Source organism: Phalangium opilio, unplaced genomic scaffold (genome assembly GCF_054372755.1).
Source record: "Phalangium opilio isolate 3A_F unplaced genomic scaffold, DU_Popi_V2 ptg000094l_1, whole genome shotgun sequence".
In the NCBI taxonomy this organism is placed as follows: Eukaryota; Metazoa; Arthropoda; class Arachnida; order Opiliones; family Phalangiidae; genus Phalangium; species Phalangium opilio.
Window position 1 is genome coordinate 2,991,394 of NW_028324199.1, and position 24,549 is coordinate 3,015,942.

The 24,549-nt window shown below is 35.7% G+C and overlaps 1 long non-coding RNA gene across 1 annotated transcript; it reads right to left on the reverse strand.

Moving 5' to 3' along the window:
• Positions 1-227: 227 nt before the first annotated feature.
• On the reverse strand, positions 228-976 carry LOC149638274 (uncharacterized). Its single transcript, XR_016372320.1, has 3 exons — positions 632-976; positions 365-556; positions 228-295 (listed from the first exon to the last, which is right to left on the reverse strand). It is a non-coding gene; the product is annotated as an uncharacterized LOC149638274 (long non-coding RNA).
• Between the last annotated feature and the right edge of the window lie 23,573 nt (positions 977-24,549).

The window sequence follows — 24,549 nt, forward strand, 5'->3', positions numbered from 1 at the left end:
ACTACGCGACGCTAGTGTTTTTATTTTCACCTCTCTGCCTCGCTGTTCGGGAGGAACGGTACCGTTTCTAGCCTGTAAAAATACTTCATAGATGATGGCCGGCGCGAGGTAGGGAGAAGTGAACTTCGTGTAAAGTAATATATTTCTGCTTTTAGCAGATTCATCTTCGTCATTGGCGCCTGATTTTATCAGTTTCTCAAAATCTTCGATTGTCAATTTCATATGTTGCGCCGCTTTTCGTTTATCACCATCAAAAATTTCTAAGCGTTTGGCCTCTTCTTTATCCATATCGATCCTATTTCATAAAAACATTTAACTGAGTTCAGAACAATTAAAAAAGTTAAAATAAAAAATAAACACATACCCTTAAATAAATGAAGCCAAACACCTTTTTTCACAAACGTAACGTAACAAAAAATCTACCATCAAAATGCGTATGAAGGCTACAAATTCCAAGGAAGATCAAAGGGCTGACCACGTGACCACGCGCGCTGACTGTCTGGTGTCGCGTAGAAGCCCGTAATAATATTCGTGACGTCATATCCCGTGCGCCGTACTGATTGGTTGAAATAAAAAGGCGCGAAATATGAAATAACTTTTCAAAGACTTTTGCCACAAAAAGCTTACTTACGAAACTTCAAGCTATGTATATTTTGACGGGCCCACGGATTCTTTTGATATCGCAATTGGCCTTTGATTAGCAAAAGAGGAGTTTCGAATCCCTAAAGATTAGTATTATTTGAATTTTCTTAATAAAGTTACATATTCTATCAGTTTAAATTTGAATCAAAAGGTCCATTTAACAAATTAAAGTATATATATTATTTTGGACGTAAGTGGTAGTGTGATAAACTGCCGAAATGGGTGTATTTGCTTAATTCCGCCTAACTTTGATAAGCAATCAATTAATCGAATGCAAAATAGACGTCTATTTGCAAAGTCCAGTTAATGCAATGAGAAAATCTTTATCACTCGCGTTTCCTTCCACTTTTTTTGGTAATTTTTTTCTTATTTTCATTCAAACGAAATTATATAAATTCCGCAAAGGCTTACAAGGGGACGCAGTTTCTGATCGATATTTTTCCTTTTATGTTCACTTAGAAACGCAAATGAATTAAATAAAACCTTTAGTTTGATAGTGTTAAGCGTATTGCGTACGGCGATAGAAAATAGCGACCAAAAACCACTCGGAGTCTCTTGTTCCCTTTCCATAGCTTCATTATCGGTTAACTCAAGAACTTGCAGGACATTTTTTAAATGTCCATCAATCAATAAGTAAATGGGAAATAAATTGTCTCTGATGTGACTTTTAAAGGACAGACGTGGCGTTTGGAACAAAGCATAGTGGACCACTTGCACCTCTAAAAACAATTTAGTCGCGAAACTGTACGATTCAGCTAAGTTTAATTTTCTGTTTGAAGAAACTACCAATTCCAAACGCGGCACATTGGAGTAACTTTCACTCAAAGAAAGCAGGACGTTCCATATTAAACGGTTGGCGGCCAATAACTGATTCGTTTTAACTTTATTTTGGCATAGTTTCCTGGGGTTCCGGAAGCAATTAATTGCGTTGCGAAATTAATCAAATGAAAACTAATGTCAGGGTGTTTAAAAGTGGGGGATTTACTCGAATGTACGAATTTAGCAAAGTTCATGTACATTCTCGCCATAGTTAAGGAAACTGGTTGCTCCTCCTCACAGTCACCAAAAACGTAATAATAATTGCCAAAACCTTTGATAGCCCCAGTCCGGCCAGTCGAGTAACACGAGGTCGGATAATTTCCCATCGATTTTCTTAAGCTCTTGAAACTCCAAAGTAATTTTTGACCATCGGTGATGAAATCATACGCGTAATGGAGTAAACTTTCAATCACCAAATCTTCGTTAATTGGTAAATAGTTTTTTAAAGAGTACTGCACATCTCGCGACTGTCCCGCGCACATTGAAACGAAACAGAACTTTTTACTTCGCGAAATCAAACCACCTCGCCTGATTCGAGCACTTACGTTTTCATGAAATAAATCTCCAAAGTTGTGAAAGTCAGACAACGAAATAATTAAACGACTTTTTCTGGAATAGTCAGACCTATTGGAGCTGTGATTCTTACGGCAAAAGGTGGCCGTCGAGCGCAATGCTTGTACCGTAGAGCGAGTGACCTCGGAGATTAATGTTCGAAGGCTGTCAAAACTTCTTCTTGGCCATAAAAACAAAAGTAACAGTTAAAGTCCGCTGCTTCGAAAAGCCTCACGCTCCAAACAAGTTCGTGTTTATTTGTTTTGACATTAGTGACATTAGTCAGAGTTTAATTTTTACATACATTTAATACTCCTGTTATCGTTGAGTTGTTGATTTAATTTTGTAATTATCGTTGAGCAACTTGGAGCCTTAAATTTTTCATATTAAATTTACGTAAGGAGACCCAGCTTTAGACTCACCCAGTGAGTCAGACCTCCTTGTGTAAGAATTGAAGCCCAGGAATCACTGTGTAAATGCAATGAATCCTCTTAGTCTGTAAACTAGGTATTATCCCTAATTATCTTAATGTTCATTTTATGGAAAAGCTTAAGTTGTAGATTTTTTCTTTGATTTATTCATAGTAACGTTATTTTAACCTTCAATACCTTTTCAGTTATAGTTGAGTAGCATAGTTTTTAAAATGATAACTAAATTTAAGGATGATGTGAGTTTGTAAATCTCGTTAATTGAGTTCCTCATTAGAGAAGGTCTGAAATTTAAATCACTTGGTAGAGACTGGAGGTAGCAACGTTGATTGACGGACTCTCTATCGGTATTTAAGAAACTGGGATACATTTAAATTGAAATTCCAAATTAAAATTAAATTTTTTTTCTTTGATACCTTGATATTAATCAACCCAGGTAGCAAAAACCCGTGATTTACACGTCTAAAAGCGGTGTACGGTAAACCTAATTATGAACGTGTAAAAAACCCATATCATGTCACCTCTAAACACCGTCTTATTCACGTTAACAAATAGTGAAGATCACGTTTTTTTATTAAATATGTAAACAATATTTGCATTCAAAATTAACGTGAAAATAATGTAAGGTAATTTAGTGTTCGTAACGTGGATAGCAAGCGTACCCAACGATTCTCAGGTACCCAAAACCCGTGATTTACACGTCTAAAAGCGGTGTACGGTATTACCTTGTCCCCTCTAAGCACCGTCTTATTCACGTTTACCAACAGTGAAGATCACGTTGTTGTTACTAATAAATATCATAATATTATCTTTAAACGCGTGAAAATGAATGGCACATGATCATTTAACTTGATGTTATATGTTGAAATCCATAACACGTCCAGGTTAAATTAATAAAAACTGTCTTTGTACACAAAGACGCGAAAAAGTAAGAGATAAGTGTAGAAAATTAATTGTTTGAAGTAACAGATATTCAAATTTTCATTTTTGAAGACGTGATTATAAAACATCAATTATTTGAAAAAATTTCTTATCTTAGTTTTTTTCACCAAAATTCCTTAAGTAAAATATTTTATCCTTAAACATGTGCATCATTTTAAAAATAGAAAACGTATGCTTAACGTGTTCGTTTATTTTAAAGTTTTCAAGGTTTCAAAAATTGACTTCTTGTATATTTCTCAAAAGATCACGATCAAGCTACAGATCCTTAGATACAGTCAAAGGGCGAATGTAATTTTCGGTTCGCAATATTTTCAATTTTAAAATATAGAAATAAATACTTGTAGCTCTATTTTTCAGATATCCGAGTATTTGAACTTCCTCGAAGCAAATGTTTCTCGAAAATAAACAGAAGTATCAAAGTAGTTTCTCTGAAATTTTTGTGAAAAAAAACTAAGATAAGAAATTTTTTCAAATAATTGATGTTTTATAATCACGTCTTCAAAAATGAAAATTTGAATATCTGTTACTTCAAACAATAGGGGATTGTAAAAAAGAAAGAGGTCACGTGAAAGTGTTTTCAGTACTGCCAGATAACTTTAAAAACAAGGCTGGACATATTCAAAACGTCCTACTACACCCCGTCCCCCGCCCATAATCTTTTTTTTTTTTTTTTTTGGTGGGACAAGGCCTAACTTTTGTGTATTTGGATTTGGGCGCTGCAGATAATTAAACCTTTTAATTTAAAACTGAAGTTGAGTTTTTCTTTTCAATATGAAGTACGTTGCATTGCATTGATGTTCATTTTTTATAAATAAAGGCAAAAACGGATTTATGGGATAAGAACGTCAGATCGTAGCTTTAGCCTCTAGTACCATCCTCGCATACTTTATTGAGAAACTTCGTCTGCTTATATTTTGACTCGACCCACAAATTCGATCTCTAGAAGTAGCTATATACAGAATTTGTGGGTAGAGTCAAAATATAAGCAGACGAAGTTTCTCAATAAAGTATGCGAGGATGGGGAGTGAATTCGCTAACTCCGACGTTCTTATCCCATAAATCCGTTTTTGATAAAGGTCCAACTATAAGAATCCATAACGATATTTTTAATCCAGCCTTGGTTCTTAAAGTTGACCTAAAGGAGCGTCTGCTCAAAGGTTCAAAGCAGCTGCACCACGTGACGAAACACTTTTTAGTGCCTTCCCCCCTATTTGTTTCCCCTCCTAATCTTTTTTACAATCCCCTATTAATTTTCTACACTTATCTCTTACTTTTTCGCGTCTTTGTGTACAAAGACAGTTTTTATTAATATCTGTCACTTCAGTCTTAATATGAATTCAAACTGTTTAGAAACTAGTATTTTAAAACTTATACTGAAAAGCAGGCGCTTCATTTAAGTCTTGTGGTGTTTCGCGTTTATTAGTTACCGCGTTTGAACAAACAAGACCCTAACCATCCATTATAGAAGTATAAATCTTGATTGTTTCAACGCCCAGTCCAACTCAAATTGCCTTCCCGTCGTTTTCACGTGCAAAGCACAGTGGATGCAATAATACAAATAGATTTCGAAGATTTAGGCTAAAAAATTATGGTATGTTATCGATTGGGCGTGTTATCAAAACAGCATTGTCCAAAACGGCTTTTTCATAAACGCGTTTGCCATTATAGCCATTTCTCGTTTTAGCGCATTTTGATTACAGCGTTTATATCTTGAGCGTACGAAAGTACGCCTTTTCCAAAATATTGTTGTTTATCTTCATTAACTTCCCAAAATAATATGCCTTTTCCAAAAAATTATATTTTATATTTACTTCCGATATAACATTACTATTTTTTGCATAATATTGTTCTTTGTCCTATATACTTAATATAATAGATATTTCCCTCCCTATCAATCACAGTTTGGGCGGAAACAGCAACCGCTGTTTTGGGAAATAGCGCTGTATTGAGAAACGCGGAAACAGCAACCGCGGTTTTGCTTGTACGCGGTTTTGCAAACCGCTATTTTAGGAACCGCTTTATTCCAAAACGCTCTTTTGAAAACCGCTCAACTACCCGTGAACCAAAAATTATTACGTAGACCTGTGTATAAAAACAATCTATACACCTGTGCACAAACATATTCCATAGACCTGTGCTGGGTGACCATATTTCCTAAATTTTATAATTTTTCCTATTTTCGGATGTCTTCCAATTAGTTCCTATAATTTCGATAATTTTCCTATATTTTCCTATTTTTTGAAATTCTAGATATTTTGTTCGCTCTCACTTTTGGTTTTATTATATATCACCAATGCTATGGAAGCCTCTAAAAATTTGTCACGGAAGTCTGTGATGTTTTAAAGTTATAGCATATGTTTCTAAGATTACGTTCCATAAGTATGACACTTCCTATATTTCGAAATGCTAGAGACTTAATGAGAGCTAGTTCGAGAACGACGCGAGAATTGACTACACGCGATTTTCTACTCCATCTTCCTATTTAGTCTGTACTAAGCCTTTGACAGGGCCTCATCAGGCGTCGCTTTACGAGAATCTATGACGTTTCATTTACGTCACTTAGAGACAAGCTCTCAGTTTCCAGTGACAAATTTATGTAACATATCTTACGAACTTATTGTTATAATTAAACCAAAGCCCCTTTGTAAATCTTGTTTTATTACTTTCAAAGCATTTGCAACCTATATTTTGCTATTTTTTCAAGAGTAGTTCTCTTGTCTTTTCCTGTTTTTTTAATTATACATCTATATCTATATAAATCAAAGTCCTGACTGACTGACAGATTGACTGATAATCATCGCCCAGCCCAAACCGCTGGCCCCAGAAGGCTGACAATTTGGAGGAACGTTACTCGTAAGTAGTAGGCGCGTACTAGGAAAGATTTTTCCAATCCGCCGCCATCTTAATAAATGGCGCCCAGATGTGTAAAAAATCTTCTCTTTTGTAAGAAAGTCCGCGAGTTTCAACCGATTTCACAAATATTTAGTACACTGGTTTCCTTTAACCTATAGACGGGCTGAATGGTCTTTCGGGATCGATTTGTTGCCATCATTTTAAATGGCGGCCAAAAACTTAAAAACCCTTCTTTATGGAATAATGTCCGCGTGTAAAGTAATAAAAAATGTCCCGACGAGCTGATGGGCGACGCCGAGTGCCTTCGCTCCTAGGATGCTACAAAAATATTAGTCGAATCAGTAAAATGTACCCATACTTGATGGAAGTTCTTACTACACTCAAGCGATGCCGCGGGTAACAGCTTGTCTCCTATGATTTCTTGTAAATCAATTGTAAATTTCCTATTTTCCTATAACTATTACAAGGTTATTTGTGGTCACCCTGAGTGCACTATCATATTTCGTAGATAACATAGACTTGTGAAAACACATGTCATATAATTGTCTACAAACAGGTCCCGTAGACTTGCGCACAAACAGATCCCTTAGAATTGGGCACAAACAGATCCCTTAGAATTGAGCATAAACTGATGCCACAGACTTGCGCACAAAATGATGTCATAGACTTGCGCACACACTGATGTCATAGACTTACGCACAAACAGATGTCATAAACTTGTGCAAAAAGAGATGTTATATACCTGTACACAAAAAGATTCCATGAACCTGCACACAAAAAGATTCCATGGACCTCTGCACAAAAACATTCCATACCCCTATGCTCAAAAATATGCTCAAGAATATCTCGTACACCAGTGCATAAAAATACTGCATATCCATTTTCACAAAAATATCCCGAATCCATTTGCACAAAAATGTTCTTTAGACCTGTGCACAAACAGATGCAGTGGCCTTTGCAAAGACAGATTCCTTAGGCCTCTGCACAAACCGATTCAGTACGCCTGTGCACAAAAATATTCCGTAGACCTGTGCACAAAAATATTCCATAGACCTGTGCACAAACAGATACCGTAGACATGTGCTCAAACAGATTTCGGATACTTGGACACAAACGGAAGTCACAGGGTTGTGCACAAACAGATGTCATAGACTTGCTCAAAAGTACATCATAGACTTGCGCAATAAGAGATGTCATGGATATGTGCACATCAGATTCCATGGACTAGTGCACAAACAGAAGTCTTAGACTTGTTTACAAACAGCAGTCTTAGACCTGTTTCCATAAAGATTCCATACCCATTTGCACGAAACGATTCCATACCCATTTGCACAAAACGATTCTATAGACCTGTGAACAAAAATATTCCATAGACGTGTGCCCAAAGAGATTCCATAAAACTGTGCACAAAAGATTCCCTAGACCTGTGCTCAAAAAATATGCCGTAGGCCTATGCACAAACAGATGCCGTGAACCTGTAAAGAAACAGATTCCGTTAACCTGTGCACAAACAGATGCCGTAGGCCTGTGTACAAACAGATTCCGGAGATCTGGGCACAGATTCCGTAGCCATGTGCACAAACAAATTGCGTATATTTGTACACAAGTGGAAGTCACAGGCTTGTGCACAACAGATGTCATAGACATGTTCAAACCAGATTCCATAGTTTTGTGCACAAACAGAAGTCATAGACATGTGCACAAAAAACATTCTATAGACATGTGCACAAAAAACATTCTATAGACATGTGCACATCAAGTTTCCATAGACCTGTGCACAAAAGATTTCATGGAGATGTGCACAAAAGATTTCATGGAACTGTGCACAAAACATTATATATGCTTGTGCACATAAAGATTCCTTAGACCTGCGCGCTAAAGATTCCATAGACCTGTGTACATAAATATTTCATACCCATAGCACAAAACTATTCCAAAACCATTTGCACAGAAATATTCCCTAGACCTGCGCACAAAATATTTCATAAAACTGTGCTGTGCACAAAAAGATTCCATTGAGCTATGCACAAAATATTCTATTGGCTTTTGTATAAACATGTGACATAGAACTTTGTACAAAAATATTCCATGTACCTGTGCACAAAAACATGCCTTGGACCTGTTCAGAAACATTCCATACCCCTATATGCTCAAAAATATTCCACACCCATTTGCACAAACATTTTCCGTAGACGCGTGCACAAACAGATGCCGTATACTAGCGCATAAACAGATTCCATAGATTTGTGCACAAATATATTACGTAGACTCGTGCACAAATAGATTTCACAGACTTGTACACAAACAGAAGTCACACGGTTTTACACAATCCGATGTTATAGACTTGTGCACAAACATGTGTTTTAGACTTGTGTACAAACAGATGTTTTAGACTTGTGCATAAACAAATATTATTGACTGGCGCAAAAAGAGATGTCATAGAAATGAGCAAATCAGATTCCATAGACCTGTGCACAAACAGAAGTCGTAGACCTGTGATCAAACAGAAGTCGTAGACCTGTGCACAAACAGAAGTTGTAGACCTGTGCAAATAAAGATTTTTCACTTGGGCACATAAAGATTCTTCAGACTTGTGTGCACATAAAGATTCTTCAGACTTGTGTGCACATAAAGATTCTTCAGACTTGTGTGCACATAAAGATTCTTCAAACTTGTGCAAATAAAGATTCTTCAAACTTGTGCACATAAATATACCATAGACCCATGAACAAAAAATTCCATAGACCTGTGCACAGAAGATTCCATACTCCTATACTCAAAAGGATTCCATGCAGATTTGCACAAAAACATTCCGTAGACCTGTGTAAAACAATATTTCATAGTACTGTGCACGAAAAGATTGCATAGGCCTCTGCTCAAAGAGATTTTATACTCCTTTGCACAAAAATGTTCATATTCCGTAGACTTGTACACAAACAGATGTTAAGTTTAGACTCGTGTAAAAATTTAATTACCTATAATTGGTAATTATCTTTAATTGCTTATTTTGTTTAATTATCTTTAATTGCTTATTTTGTTTAATTATCTTTAATTGCTTATTTTGTTTAATTATCTTTAATTGCTTATTTTGTTTAATTATCTTTAATTGCTTATTTTGTTTAATTATCTTTAATTGCTTATTTTGTTTAATTATCTTTAATTGCTTATTTTGTTTAATTATCTTTAATTGCTTATTTTGTTTAATTATCTTTAATTGCTTATTTTGTTTAATTATCTTTAATTGCTTATTTTGTTTAATTATCTTTAATTGCTTATTTTGTTTAATTATCTTTAATTGCTTATTTTGTTTAATTATCTTTAATTGCTTATTTTGTTTAATTATCTTTAATTGCTTATTTTGTTTAATTATCTTTAATTGCTTATTTTGTTTAATTATCTTTAATTGCTTATTTTGTTTAATTATCTTTAATTGCTTATTTTGTTTAATTATCTTTAATTGCTTATTTTGTTTAATTATCTTTAATTGCTTATTTTGTTTAATTATCTTTAATTGCTTATTTTGTTTAATTAAGTTTAATCTGTACTTCGCAACTAAATTAGTTGGACGCGCAATAGTTATAATTACAATTAAGCTAGCTAATTGCCCTAACAATTTGATTATCCGCAGTAAAACGACGTAAGTCCTAGAATGACTTTCTTTATTACTTAATCCAAGCAAAAATGTCTTAAGTTCCACAGTTTAAAGGTAAACCACGTAATTCGGGGCAGGTACTTAAAACTATTAAAAACAATACTAAAACCTTGTTTTTCTTAATGAAACAAAAATTGGCGCCCACTTTAAAAATGGGGCTTTCATTTAAGACCGTTTTCAAATCTATCAAACGTATAGTTATTTTTGTAAGGGTAGTTACAAAATGGGTAAGTTTGGAAAATTTCCCATGTTATTTCTATGGAGATTATCTAGTTTTTCGCCAAAATCTGTGATTAATTTTATGTAAATGAAACCACCCTTAGCAACTTTATGCTTTATAAAATAAACTATTAGGTGGATCATCTTGAAATTTTTTACCACATATTAAGGGCCCGGATTTTAGTTCAGTAGAAAAATTTCGAAACAATAAACTTAATACGAAAAAAGTTAAAACCAATCCAAAAACCTTCCTTATACATTAGAGCCTTCATCAGGCCTTATCTAAGGGAGCTACCGCTCCCTTAGAATTTTAAACGCAAAGCTGGAAACTAACCTCCGACCGAAAAACAAAATGGTTAAAACATTGCGATAGATAAGGAGGTCTAATATTATTTAGACCTCGATTTAAAATGAAAGGTTTAAAAAAGCGAACGACCGAACACCCTACCTATTTTTAGGAGCACTATACTGAAGGAGACGTTGCTGTATTTTAAAGCACTTATAAGGCAACGTTAATTTTTAATCCTATAATATTACTCCAGAGAAAATGTCAATAGAAAACGGTACTAGATGGTAGGTGTCATTGCCATATTGGAGAAAGAAAATGTTGGCTTCAACAATTTTCTCTGAATGGCGGTCGATTTTAACAACAATGAATTCTATACATAATCACTTATTTATTTGTACCATACATATCACCTTTGCTTGCCTTTCTAAAAATTATAGGGCTGTAAATTTTCCGGAAAAATAAAACGCATAAATTTTTTTTTTCTAAACAAGACTTAATTTTGTCCCTCTCTTTACTTAAGAAGTGGGAAAGTAAGTCATCATCTTCAATCGAAAATACTTAAAAGTTGGAATTACGTAGGCTAGGCTTTTAATGGCATTGGCCAACGGTTCCAAGATCTTGTGGATTGCTTGAAATTTTGGCCAAAAGGTATCCTCATCCAAAATATGTCGTCGTAGATTGTTGTCAATAATTTGGGAAACTTGACGATCTACAGTGGCTGCTTGATGAAATTCTTTGTTTTTCAGCCAGTGTCTACCCTCTACTAGCGATGGCTAAGAACGACCCTCGTTCCTTCTCTACGGCGAGCTTTTATACTCTCCGGGTATGGCAGAGACACTAGCGCCTTCTAAAATGGCGAGGCTAGTGCCATCTAGACTACCCGGCCGTGACAATATCCAATTCTGCTTGATGTGTTAGGCTTAGGCAATCAAAATATTTGGCAGTGTACTTTCGGTTCTTTCTAACAACTGATGATGATGTTGATTGTTAGTTTTGTAACATAGTAATATCCGTGGCCACTGAAGTCGTTGACATATCGGATGAACAACGTGAATTTGAAGATATTTCGGTAGCTTATTCAGTTTTGTTGTCCTGAGTTCGAAATTAATTTAATAGATACATTTTGAAATAGAAACTGCAGCCTTTTCATATAATTGAATTAAGAATTTAACTAATTACACCTCGCTGACTTACCAAATTTAGTTGCATATCATGAGACGACTCATTTTTCGTGCAGTTAATTTTAAAACTTTTCAAAACAGATAGGGGACACCTTTTGCACATACCAGATGAAAAGTGGCGTTTCATCCGCGTTGCGTTATTTGCATAACATTGCTTACAATAGATATATTCTCCAGTTATTTTGCCATCTTTAGTTGAATTTCCCATCATTTGTGACATTAAACAGGGTTAACAAACTTAATAACATTAACAACATAACACCTCGTTTCCCTTACAATGACGCAGACGATCACTATCCTTTATGCCTGATAACTTTTAGTTTTACTTGGGTCTCTTAACGGTTAGGTCTCTGACTCTCTAACGCCTTCTGCTAGGACTGTTCACGAGCCGAGCTGAGCGAGCTTTTTTAAAGCTCGGCTCGGCTCGAGTGAAAAAAACGGTGGCTCGGCTCGGTTCGAAAATGATCGAGCCGAGCCGAGCTAGCTCGATAAATATATACATGTTTAAAAAAATTGCTACTGCCAACGTCAAACTTGAGAACGACTATAAATGCCATCCCTTGTTTAGGAGTGTAGTGGTTCAGTAAAACCCGCTCAGTAAAATATGTTCAAGGTTAGAAACGAGAGATTTTTCCCACGCTTTATTTCATGTAAAATATAACGGAACACTATTGGTGAAGAAAATGAAGACTAAACGGAAAGCACTATATCAGTGACTAAGCTCGCGACCGGCTCGCGAGTCGTAGTAGCTCGATACCTGTCGGCTCGAACATAAATAAGCTCGCTCGTTCGGCTCGCTCCTCACGAGCCCTAGCTGGCTCGAGCTCGTGAACAGTCCTACTTCTACCGTCATAAGAGCAAACAGTAACTCTATGCATGCCAGCGATAGCCAATGAATGAGCTTTTGCTTTAGAGAATATGGGTCACTAGACTCTGTGCTCTTTCCATCAAAATTTGCAGGGGTTAACGGTAATAGTTAGTAGAGGGCGCTGTAGGCTAGCTGTGGCATAGAGGCTAGCCAACACCCCTCTATGCAATGTTAAGGGATCCACCTGTATGCAAGCCACAGTGTGGAAATCCATTCATAGACAAAGCCTAGATTAGATAAGATTAATTTCGCAGAGCTTGGTTTCGATCCAAGGGCCTCTGGCTTATGGGTTTCTTCCCATTGCGCAGAATTTCATTAGACCGAATTCCCATTAGACCGGATCCCGCCAATGTTTTTAATAAATTTAGCCCAAAGGCGGGTTTGATATTTACAATTCAAACGACTCTATTTGTCGAAAACAGCGACCCCAAAAAATGCTATGTAGATTAATTTCTATTAATGTCGTTTTTTATGAAAGCGTTTTAAATACATTTTTACTGAAACGCCACTATTTGGTTAAGCTAGGTTAGTAATATTTTATAAATCACTTGACAATGTTACGCCTTTTCCAAAATATTGATATTTATCTTCATTGACTTCCCAAATAATATGCCTTTTCCAAAAAACTACTGTTAAGTTTGGTTTGGTTAGGAGGAGGTTATACACTTCAAGTATGTTAAAACGGCTGGCTTAAAGTATTTTCATGATGAATATAACATTAAAAAATAACTATATATTAGCAATTGGTTTTATTATGCCATATTTTGCTGATTTATTACTATTAGGTTCTTACAATCCTTAGTTTTAAAGTAATTATTTAGAAACTTTTTGGATCTAGTGTTCATTTTACGTAAGCCTTAAATTGTTTTCATTTAATTTAATTTTTCCCAGCAAAGATAAAATCTTTGAGTTCTCGGGATTTTATTTATTTAAATTCTATCGGGAAAAACCCGAAGTGCGGGTTTTTCGGTGCAATGGGGTTGTCCCATTGAGCAGAATCATAAATCCGCCAAAGTGCGGATTTTTCGGTCGAATGGGATTGAGTTCGGTTGATTGGGATTGGGCGCAAAGGAACTGAAGCTTAATAATGTCCGTTTTATGATCCGAAGAGAAATATCTACATAAGCGCCGTATATTAAGAATAAGGTATATTTGAAGAAATTTTATACCTTCCTAATGTCCAACGTTTCTTATCTAAACTATTTGATTAGTTAAGTTTCATTTCGTATTTACTGATGCATTTAAATATTATGAAAAAATTCGATTGACCTCTTCAGTATCTATTTGGAAGGGAATTTACATCTCGAGTAGATCAACACAAAATTAAGTGGACAAACAACAATGGTCAGATCAATTCGTTTCGCAGGCCTAAAGACCACAAAACAAAAACCAAAAAGAGCCAACCGAACCAATTGTTCATGTTTTTGACGTCCCACCAAACCTGAGCCTTTCCGCAGTTTGCGAGCCTATTTATCTCAGATTTCGCATCCTCCTCCCCTCATCATCCTTGCTAGCGCGAAAGTGGCTCTAGTATATATAAGGCTTGGGTTTGGCCTCAAGAAAGCATCTCTTTGATCTCGACTTTAAATAGTACAAATAATAGTTTCTTGATAATCTGACGTATACAGTTGTAGTGAAATACTTTATTCAAAATGTAAGTATTATTTCTTTTGATATAATAATATTCGTATGTATTTTGTTGCAAAATTTTGCGGTAAATAACTTAGGGCCTGTATCGTGAGTTTTCCGTCGAGCCTGAAGCAGCTCCATTGCCCTCACTGTGACGGTCCGCAAAAAGACGTACCTGCCCTTGGACAACTAAACTATTTATGTACTACTCGCAGCTGCGACCGTTTAAGGAGGTGCGTTTCAGTACAATCTAAAAACATTGTCGGATTGTCCACCCATAGGGAACGTCGGTATTTGCTTCCTTGTGTCCCATTCGACCGAACGCGTTTCCCATTCAACCGAAAACAGCCCAAATGTGCGGTTTTGGGAAAATATATATCAAAATTTAAAAAGAAAACGTTTTCACTTGTTTTAAGGAATTTTTTTTACCCTACAGTTTTCGTTCTATATATATTGATGTTTGAAATGCAAAATTTCATTTTAAGAGTAATAGGCTTTCCGAAAAAAACGAAAGGAATCCTGGGTAAAAGGTCCGACAGCAGTTCAATCGAGTCAGTTCAGTTCAAGTAGCAGCCGATCAAAACAAATTTTCTTGCGCAGTCGTTCTGAATCTCGTACTTATAATGGCCGCTTTCTGTTTAAGATTTAACGTCATAATAGTATTTTTGTTTGTAGTAACTAGTTCGATAGTTTCCAGTTTTTTTAGTTGTTATTTAGACTTAATTTCGTAAAATATAAATTAACATTATATACAGGTACTTTTCTTATAACTATTATAATCTATACCTTGCATACATTGTATTTTTAAAGTCGGTTTTAGCTAAGCCTTGGCTAGATGCGGAAAACTTGGACTTAGTCACTTAGGTTTAATAGTAGTACTATTAACATTGTGTTTAGTTGAAGAAGAATTGACAATATGACAGGGTTGGCAACTACCTATCCAGTCCAATTTAAACCACCTGGTTTAATCCGGATTAATCCACCTAAAATATCCGGCTTAATTATGAATGGGGAAAAATCAATTTTGTGCCATAAAAATTATTAAAATACAACCAGAAACAAGGCGAAAATATATGAAGCGATAACTAATGATTACTTATTATAAATGATAAAACTAATAGTTGTTAGCAGTTACTGTCCAGTTACAGCTTACAATATATTACCAATATTACCCGAACTTAAAGCATAGCGTGGTTCCAGTGGAGCCCCTACAAGTCGACTTTCCTTACGAACTCCAGTTTTGGCTTGGGAAAGCTAGAGGCATTTGTGGGCAGGATTTATACGTGCATGTATAAATCCCGCCCACTAGTCTTTGCCAAGCCAAACCCGGAGTTTAGAAGGAAAGTCCCTTTGTAAGGGATCCACTGGAGCCGCGCTAGTGTTAGGCTCGTGAACTCAGGAAAGAAATAGATTTCATGAAAACATTTTAGCAGTTAAACGATTTTATATTGGAACCGAGGCTAGGGGTCGGGTCGCGGAGTGCCCCAAAACTTAAATAAGAGCTAAACAGAAGTACTTTGCCTTCGAAAAAACCTAAAATGACTCATTTTTTAAAAAAATCCGGATAAATCCAATAAAATCCGGTTTAATCCAATAAAAACCACTGGTCTAGATTTTATTCAAATTATCCGGATTTTTGCCAACCCTGCCTCCACCTCTACCTGCTTCGCGCTCACGCCCCAACACTGTGCGGGTCACTACCAACATTTTTCAACGCTAGCTTCTCTCTAGTCAGAGTTCCGCAAGACTGGCATCTAGCCCGCGTTACTCCAATTTTTAAGAAGGGTGGTCGCTCCATGGCCACCAATTACCGTGAAATTAGCCTAACTATCGTGGCATGTAAGTTCTGTGAGCGTATTGCCAAAAACATTATAAATGCCCACCTTTCCGCAAAGGACTTCGTGCACCCCTTCCAACACAGTTTTCGTGCCCGTCGCTCTTGCTTAAGGCCTCTCACTTGTGGATCACATGGCTAGACTATGGTGGGCCATTAGATGTCATCTACCCAGATTTGTCCAAAAAGGTTTGATACCATCTCCACTCTGAGCATTTCCGAGGGTCTCGTAAGTGCTGGTATCTCCAGTTTGGCACTCGCTTGCCCGTCGTTTGTGACTGGCCGCTTGCAAAGTCTTGTCTTTAAGGGTCATATCTCCCCGCCTTCGCTCCTTCACATTGGGGTTCCCCAAGGCCTGTCTTGCGGCCGCTCCTCTTCGGAGTGTACCTTAACTCGCTTCCGGCTTTAGTCAAAGATTAGGGTTGACATGTATGCCAAAAGGGGGTTTGAGGCGAAGTTCTTTGGACCTAAGCCTGCAGTTCCCATCCCCCATGGCATCATTCATGAAAGGATTCACTGTCGGATGTCTGCACTCCAACTGCAGCTCTGGCTCGACATGGATGGCAGGGACAAACCAAGGAGTTTGCCCCAGGTTCATCCAACACTTGGGCAAGAGAATTGCTTGCCCTCACCAAAAACCAAATCAGATGGGCTACCACTTCCTTCACTGGACACCGTCGGCTTTATAAAAACCTGCATTTAATGGACATCGTTGATGACCCGTTCTGCAGGTTCTGCAGGGAGGCAGAGGAAACCTCCTCGCATATCCTCTGTACCTGTGACTACCTCGCAGCCTTGAGGTTTGAGCACTTTGATAGGCATTCCATGGAACCTGACAACTTCTCCTCTGTCTCGGCTAATCGGGTATTAAGACAGTGTGTAGGTTGCCGATGAACTAATACATCCTCTGGCGGTAGTGGCAAAACGATTTGGAGAGTGACGTATCGCTCTCTTGTTTTGCAGAAAAGCGCCTTAAGACCCTCAATAGTATTAGTTTTACCAATTTACTTTAAAAATTTGGTTTTGGGTTTAACCAAAGGGATTTTAGAAATTATAAATTTTGCTTCAGGCTTATAAAATATATAAAAATATATTTTGTATAACCATTCCTTTAATGAGAGATTGCACGTTGAGAAAGTATAAGCTCAGCCTCATTTTACGAAGCATGATATTTCGACTATTACTTTTAAATTTATAATATTTGATTTTTAAATCACGACGTTTATATTGATTACAGAATTTTGTGATATGTTGAAACAAGTCAACGCACAAGGAAGACAATCAAATCTAGATATCATATGAATAAGGTATTGATGAAGAGAAAGAACCAAGCAGTGTTTTCTACAATGCTTTTGGAAACACTTAAACCTATTTTCAAAATATACCTTTATGGCCATTTATTGGCAATTGGTGCACTGGTCATTGAACTTTCTTTCGGATTTTACTTTAGACTGTTCTAGTAAGTTTTAAAGTATAAACCTCCATTAACGCCATCGTGATTAGTTTGAAGGCTGGCTTTTATCATGTTCTCCTTATTTTTATGAACTTCGATTCCTTGGTAGAAAATATAAAATGATTATTGTCAAAAACGGATTTATGTCACAACAAGCATCTGTCCATACTTCATTGAGAAACTTCATCTTCTTATATTTTGGCTCCACCCACAAAATTTGTATATAGCGTTTTCTAGTGGTCCAAAGTTTTATTCTTATCCCTATTATCCAGGTTAAATAACTAGTTAGGAAATTGTGCCAGTTGTAAAAGATCAAAGCGGACAACAATGCGATATAACTACTGATTTAGTGGAATTAAGTGTGAAAGTTACGAATATATTTAATTGATGTTTACGATTGACATAACAGTATCTTTAAATTATTATAAAAATGGCACTTAGCTGAATGGGTTGTTTGGTATGTTAAAAATAACAATATAAGTAATTGAAGGCAAATTATTTATTTTCGTTACTATTTTTCCGTAGTACTACTTATTTAGAAGGATTTTTAATAATGGTTCTTCTTTACCTTAAGTATGTGCTTTTTCTTGCTTTGTACTAAATTAAAAAATAAGTAATAATTGTACTAAAATTATTATTGCACGACCTAATAAATTACTTTTTCTCCTTCAGATGATTTATTTAATATAACTCGTCTAACGATTAAAAGATTCAATGCCAAAAAAGAAATGGACCGCATATCTAATTTTCCGTGAAAAACAAAATCAAAATAGCAGTCATATCAAGAAGGAATTTACTTTAAGAAGACCTATGTAGGGAGATTTTACGCTTCTAGTCTTACGTTGGTGTTAGTGGACAAGCCCCACCCCTTCCATGTCCGTCATTGCTCTGCGCTTTCCTATTGGATCCCGTGGGGATAGGTCATACAGACGCGGATGACGTATTCCGACTAGAGAAAAAAACTCGAGCAAAGAAAACAGAAAATGGAGGCTGAAAGAGGTGTTGAAACTGTTCGCGAATGGTTTTTAATTGCCATTAACAAGTTAGTTAAAGGTTTTGAACCTAACTTGATGGATTTTGAATACGTGTCTCTACGTGAAAATCGTTCGTTCTATAATTGTTTCTAAATCGAATCAAGTGTACTACACATATGATTTTGTGATTTCCAAAAACCAAACCAAGGCTTAACGAAAAGGTAAAAGAGATAAATGGTGGAAAACATAGAGTAAGATAAAATATTAAGTCCCGCCTTGGTTTCCAGCCTCCCCCCACCCATGAGGGGGGATTTATCGTCTATCACGCGCTCACCGGACGCCTTTTTAGGTCTTCTTATAGTAAATTCCTTCTTGGTAATACAAGATATGACAGGGTATACATTATACTACTTCATATTACTTAAATACTAGAAATACTAGAAATACTATTTCGTACTACAATCTAAAGCGTACACCTAATACACGCAGTGGTTTCCCCCTCTCTTTTTTGAGCGAGTTATCGCAAGTGATATTTATCATCTAAAGGGTTGATAACTTGTTATTAACCTCGTGCGTTCTATGAGAGCGAGATGTCTAAATAGGTTATTAGTCTTAGGTGTCATCAAACCTTGAATGAAAATCGGCGAATGTCTCGCGAATTCCCCTCGTGCTAATAAAAAACAAGGTGGGAAAATTAAATTTTACCGTTTTTAATTTTAGCAAGAGCTATTACTTATCGAAAGGGTTAAGGTGTTTGATAAATTATTGCAGGCTTTATAATTAAAGACGGTAAAATTTTAACCGTGCCAATGAAGGGATATCCACACTAAGCCTGTGACTTGGTTCCAATTGGTTCCCTTTAAAATGCATATAGGGGTGTGGCTAGCCCCTATGCCTCAGCGAACCGACAGCGCCCTAGACTAACTATTACCGTTAACCTCTGCAAGTTTTGATGGAAAGGAGAAACCGGGTTAGACCGCGGAGGAAAACTCCTTTTAACAAGTGGGGAGAGAACTTTCAAACTCTACGCAGAAGGATTTGTTCCTAGATTTTCAACCGGTTCCCCAGCCCGGCATCAAACTCGGAATCCTCTTGCTGCGAGGCGAAAGCGCTAACCGCTACGCCTCCCCACTTACGTTTGTGCCCCTTAAATATGACTTTTATACTACACAGTGGCTAAGCTTGATATTGGCTAGTTTAGCCAAAGTCAGGAACCAATCAAACTTAACGCACTAGGTCTAATTGGTTCCTGCCTTTGGCAAATTAAAATTCGTGCGTAGAAAGTTAGCTAGAATGATGGGGGTAATAATGGATCCGCCTGTTGCATTAATACTGCTCAAATTACGCTAAGATGTAATAGCAAAAGTATATAAACTGCGATTCTGATAGGTATGTAATACACTAAATGGTGCGCTCTTCTGGTCTGACTGAGTGAAAAGTGTCAATAAACACGGGTCTAAATCACTTAGTCTTAGAGGTACGGGGAACTAAATCAAGGAAATTGGCACACGTGTGGTGAAAGACATACTATCTTATTTAGTCCAATCTTAGAACGTTAAAGAGCCTTTATCTTACAAAAAATGTACGTTTAAAGTGTGCTAAGGCTGGTTATGTGAAAATTATTCAAAGTGAATTACACGAAGGTAATTTACTGGTAATTTAGGCAGTATTGGTAAATTGCCGGCAATTTACGGACCTTAAATTATAGACACATCTCTAGGTCAATCTATCGAAATAACAACTAGGAGTGTTTTAATTAACGATTTTTTGAACACATCAATCTCAAAACTATGGTTGTCTTAATTCTAAAACAATATTAATTATACGATATTAGAATTTATATAATTTAAGTAACCAACATCAGTAGGGGTGTTTTGCCATTTCTGCGGCAGTGGAATCTATGGAATCAATGGAATCAATGAAGTCAACTTCATTCGCCATTTCTGCGGCAGTGGAATCGATGGAATCAATGAAGTCGACGGTATCACTCCTCCTTATCTATATCAGTGGAATCAATAGAGTCGACGGTATCACTCCTCCTTATCTACAGGGTGTTTCTGGAAAGTCTGGCACAAATTAACAGGCATGTTCCTTGGGTCAAAAGGAGACCGAAAGGTCCTATGACGTTTTGGGGTAAAGCGCTCCGTTGCGACGTTATGGGCTCTCAAAAGTAGGCCGAAAAACAAGGAGATTTTGCAGAATTATAGCACTAGTATTGTGGTTTTGACCAAATTGTTTTCGATTATTGAGCATAAGGCAATGATCGAAATAAGTTCAAACCTAGTGGAAGACCCTGAACGTGTTAAACGGCCAAAAGCGTTAATCCCTTTGTTTTCTTTTAATGATTGTAATTAAAGGTAAGGAAAGTAGCTCAGATATCGGTTACTTATTTGTTCAGATGTACTGGTATTTGACCAGTATTTATTCTTTATTTGAATTAGACACATTACTTTTACAATCATTCGAATGAACCCCATTACTCTTACAATAATTCGAATGAACCCCATTACTTTTACAATATTAATTCGAATGAACCCCTTAACCTTTACAATAATTCGAATGAACCCTATTACTTTTGCAATTTTAATTCGAATGAACCCTATTACTTTTGCAATTTTAATTCGAATGAACCCCTTAACCTTTACAATAATTCGAATGAACCCCTTAAATTTTACAATAATTCGAATGAACTCCTTAAATTTTACAATAAATCGAATCGAACCTATTAATTTTACAATAATTTGAATCGAACCCATTAATTTTACAATAATTCGAATCGAACCCATTAATTTTACAATAATTCGAATCGAACCCATTACATTTACAATAATTCGAATTGAACCCATTACATTTACAATAATTCAAATGAACCCTATTACATTTACAATAATTCGATTGAACCCCATTACATTTACAATAATTCGAATGAACCCCATTACTTTTACAATAATTCGAGTCGAACCCCATTACTTTTACAATAATTCGAATGAAACCCAATTACATTGTTCTACAAAAATTGTTCAAAATGGGCACCATCAACGTTTAAGCAAACTTTCGCGCGTACGTCATGAAGCACGTTAAAGTACAAACATTTAAGCCGTCTGTAAAAAACCTACAACTTCTGACGTTGAAAACTACCCTATTGTTTAGACCAACACAGCAGGGGGGAAATTCGAATTATTGTAAATGTAATGGGTTCGATTCGAATTATTGTAAATGTAATGGGTTCGATTCGAATTATTGTAAATGTAATGGATTCGATTCGAATTATTGTAAAATTAATGGGTTCGATTCAAATTATTGTAAAATTAATGGGTTCATTCGAATTATTGTAAAACTTAAGGGGTTCATTCGAATTATTGTAAAACTTAAAGGGGTTCATTCGAATTATTGTAAAATTAATGGGTTCGATTCAAATTATTGTAAAATTAATGGGTTCATTCGAATTATTGTAAAATTTAAGGGGTTCATTCGAATTATTGTAAAACTTAAGGGGTTCATTCGAATTATTGTAAAAGTAATGTGTCTAATTCAAATAAAGAATAAATACTGGTCAGTTACCAGTACATCTGAAGAAACAAGTAACCGATATCTGAGCTACTTTCCTTACCTTTAATTACGATCATTAATAAAAACAAAGGGATTTACGCTTTTGGCCGTTTAACACGTTCACGGTCTTCCACTAGGTTTGAACTTATTTCGATCATTGCCTTATGCTCAATAATCGAAAACAGTTTGGTCAAAACCACAATACTAGTGCTATAATTCTGCAAAATCTCCTTGTTTTTCGGCCTACTTTTGAGAGCCCATAACGTCGCAACGGAGCGCTTTACCCCAAAACGTCATAGGACCTTTCGGACTCGTTTTGACCCAAGGAACATGCCTGTTAATTTGTGCCAGACTTTCCAGAAACACCCTGTATATCAGTGGAATCAATTTAGTCGTTTTTATCAGTGTTAAACTCTTATCACTACGTCTCCTATCATATCCTCATTTTTTTGTTCTCGAGCTTATCGATTATTTTGGAGTGAAATGCCAGCATTATCCAAAACTTGTTGACAGCGTAGTGTTCAAATTCCCCGCCAAAGATCAGATGGTCTATGTCATATATACTTCTTTGTTCTGTAGCGAGTAAAAGCAAATATTACATTCTATTTATTCAGCAGTGGAATCAACGACCAACACGTTCAATTCGAGGATGATTCCATTATCACTTTCACCCATATCTTGTGTACATTATCTTACTCCAAACATAGGTCATTAACCTCTAGTCGAGGATGTTGAAGATTGTCCTATCAGATCGATATATCTCATTTATTTTTAATTTAATGATTAAGAAATACAAATTTATCAACACTGTAAATGTATCTAAAACCCACGATTCTGATATTAGATGTTCGTTATCGGATATGTTGAAAACCTATTGATTTTTTTAAGACTCTGAAATATTCAAACGCGAACTGCATTCCTCCATTCAAAATATCACTACCATACCACAAGTTTTCCATCAATTTAATTTGATTGAATGTAATCGAAATTATAAGCTTCCAATGAAAAACCGGAGAACCAATCAAAGTACACACATTCAGTGACGCGTGTGATCAATGAACCAATCAAAGTGCACATATTCAGTCGCGTGTTTAATTAATAAACAATGGAATCAAGTTTAGTAAGATAACGATTAGTATAACAGAGACTGACATGAGTTTCATCATTGCATTCTTCAATTTCTCTCGAATTGAACAGTACTGGAGCAATTTACTACCATCATTGTGCAGGTATAAAGCTTTATAATATAGAAAACAGCCTCTAACTAGTTACAATGTTTACGTGTGAGGTATGCAGTTCTGCATACACCAAGAAATATAACCTTCTAAGACGAGTTCGCTCCCAAATATTTTACGAGAACTGAATACAACAACTGTCTACTTCTCTATTGTATATATCCTCTATGTTTACATTAGCGTAAATTACATTACACAACTTACTGGATGTTTAGGTCTGAGACAGCCGCCATCGATTTCTCCCCAGCATCACTATAGAAAGGTTGGCAGGCCCCTAAAAATATAAAGAGGCGATTTGTAAAAAAATGGTTTAAGTTCAAGATAAAGGTTTTTCTTAGGCTTATGAATTTTTGGGAGACTGGACATAAATTCCTAGCAAATGACCTCTTTAACAAGAAAGCGTGTTCGAAATATCTGAATCAAAAACGACTGGTGGAATTTTCAAAGAGTTTGTTAAATGCTAAAAAACACAGCCTTATGCTAGGTTATTCTAGTTGTATAGGCGGAAGAATCAGAGTTTGTATTAGGTTTAGAACATTTAATGAGCACGAAAATCTGATTTTTCATAGAAATATTACTACCGTTTTTTTCATTCGAATACTACTAAAATACCCATGAATATTGATTAAAATACGAGCATTTACTTAATACTACCTAAAAAACACCAATTTCACCATGCACAAGTGCCTTATTATAAACTAATACTGAATTTCATACAAATAATACCAAACTACAAGGGATTTATATAAAATACATTGCAAAGTTATAGCTGAATACTGGCTAAAATACCCTTGAATATTGATTAAAATACTAGCATTTATATAATACTACCTAAAAATACACCCATTTTACCATGCACAAGTGGCTCATTAGAAACTAATACTGAATTTCATACGAATAATACCAAATTACACGTGATTTATATAAAATACATGCAAAAGTTATAGCTGACTACTACTACTAAAATACACATGAATATTGATTAAAATACTGGCCTTTATATAATACTACCTAAAAAACACCAATTTTACCCTGCACAAGTGCCTTATTACAAACTAAAACTGAATTTCATACGAATAATACTAAATTACACGTGATTTATATAAAATACATGCAAAAGTTATAGCTGACTACTACTACTAAAATACACATGAATATTGATTAAAAATACTGGCATTTATATAATACTATACCTAAAAAAACACCAGTTTTACCATGCACAAGTGGCTCATTAGAAACTAATACTGAATTTCATACGAATAATACCAAACTACAAGGGATTTATATAAAATACATGCAAAAGTTATAGCTGAATACTGGCTAAAATACCCTAAAATATTGATTAAAATACTAGCATTTATATAATACTACCTAAAAATACACCCATTTTACCATGCACAAGTGGCTTATTAGAAACTAATACTGAATTT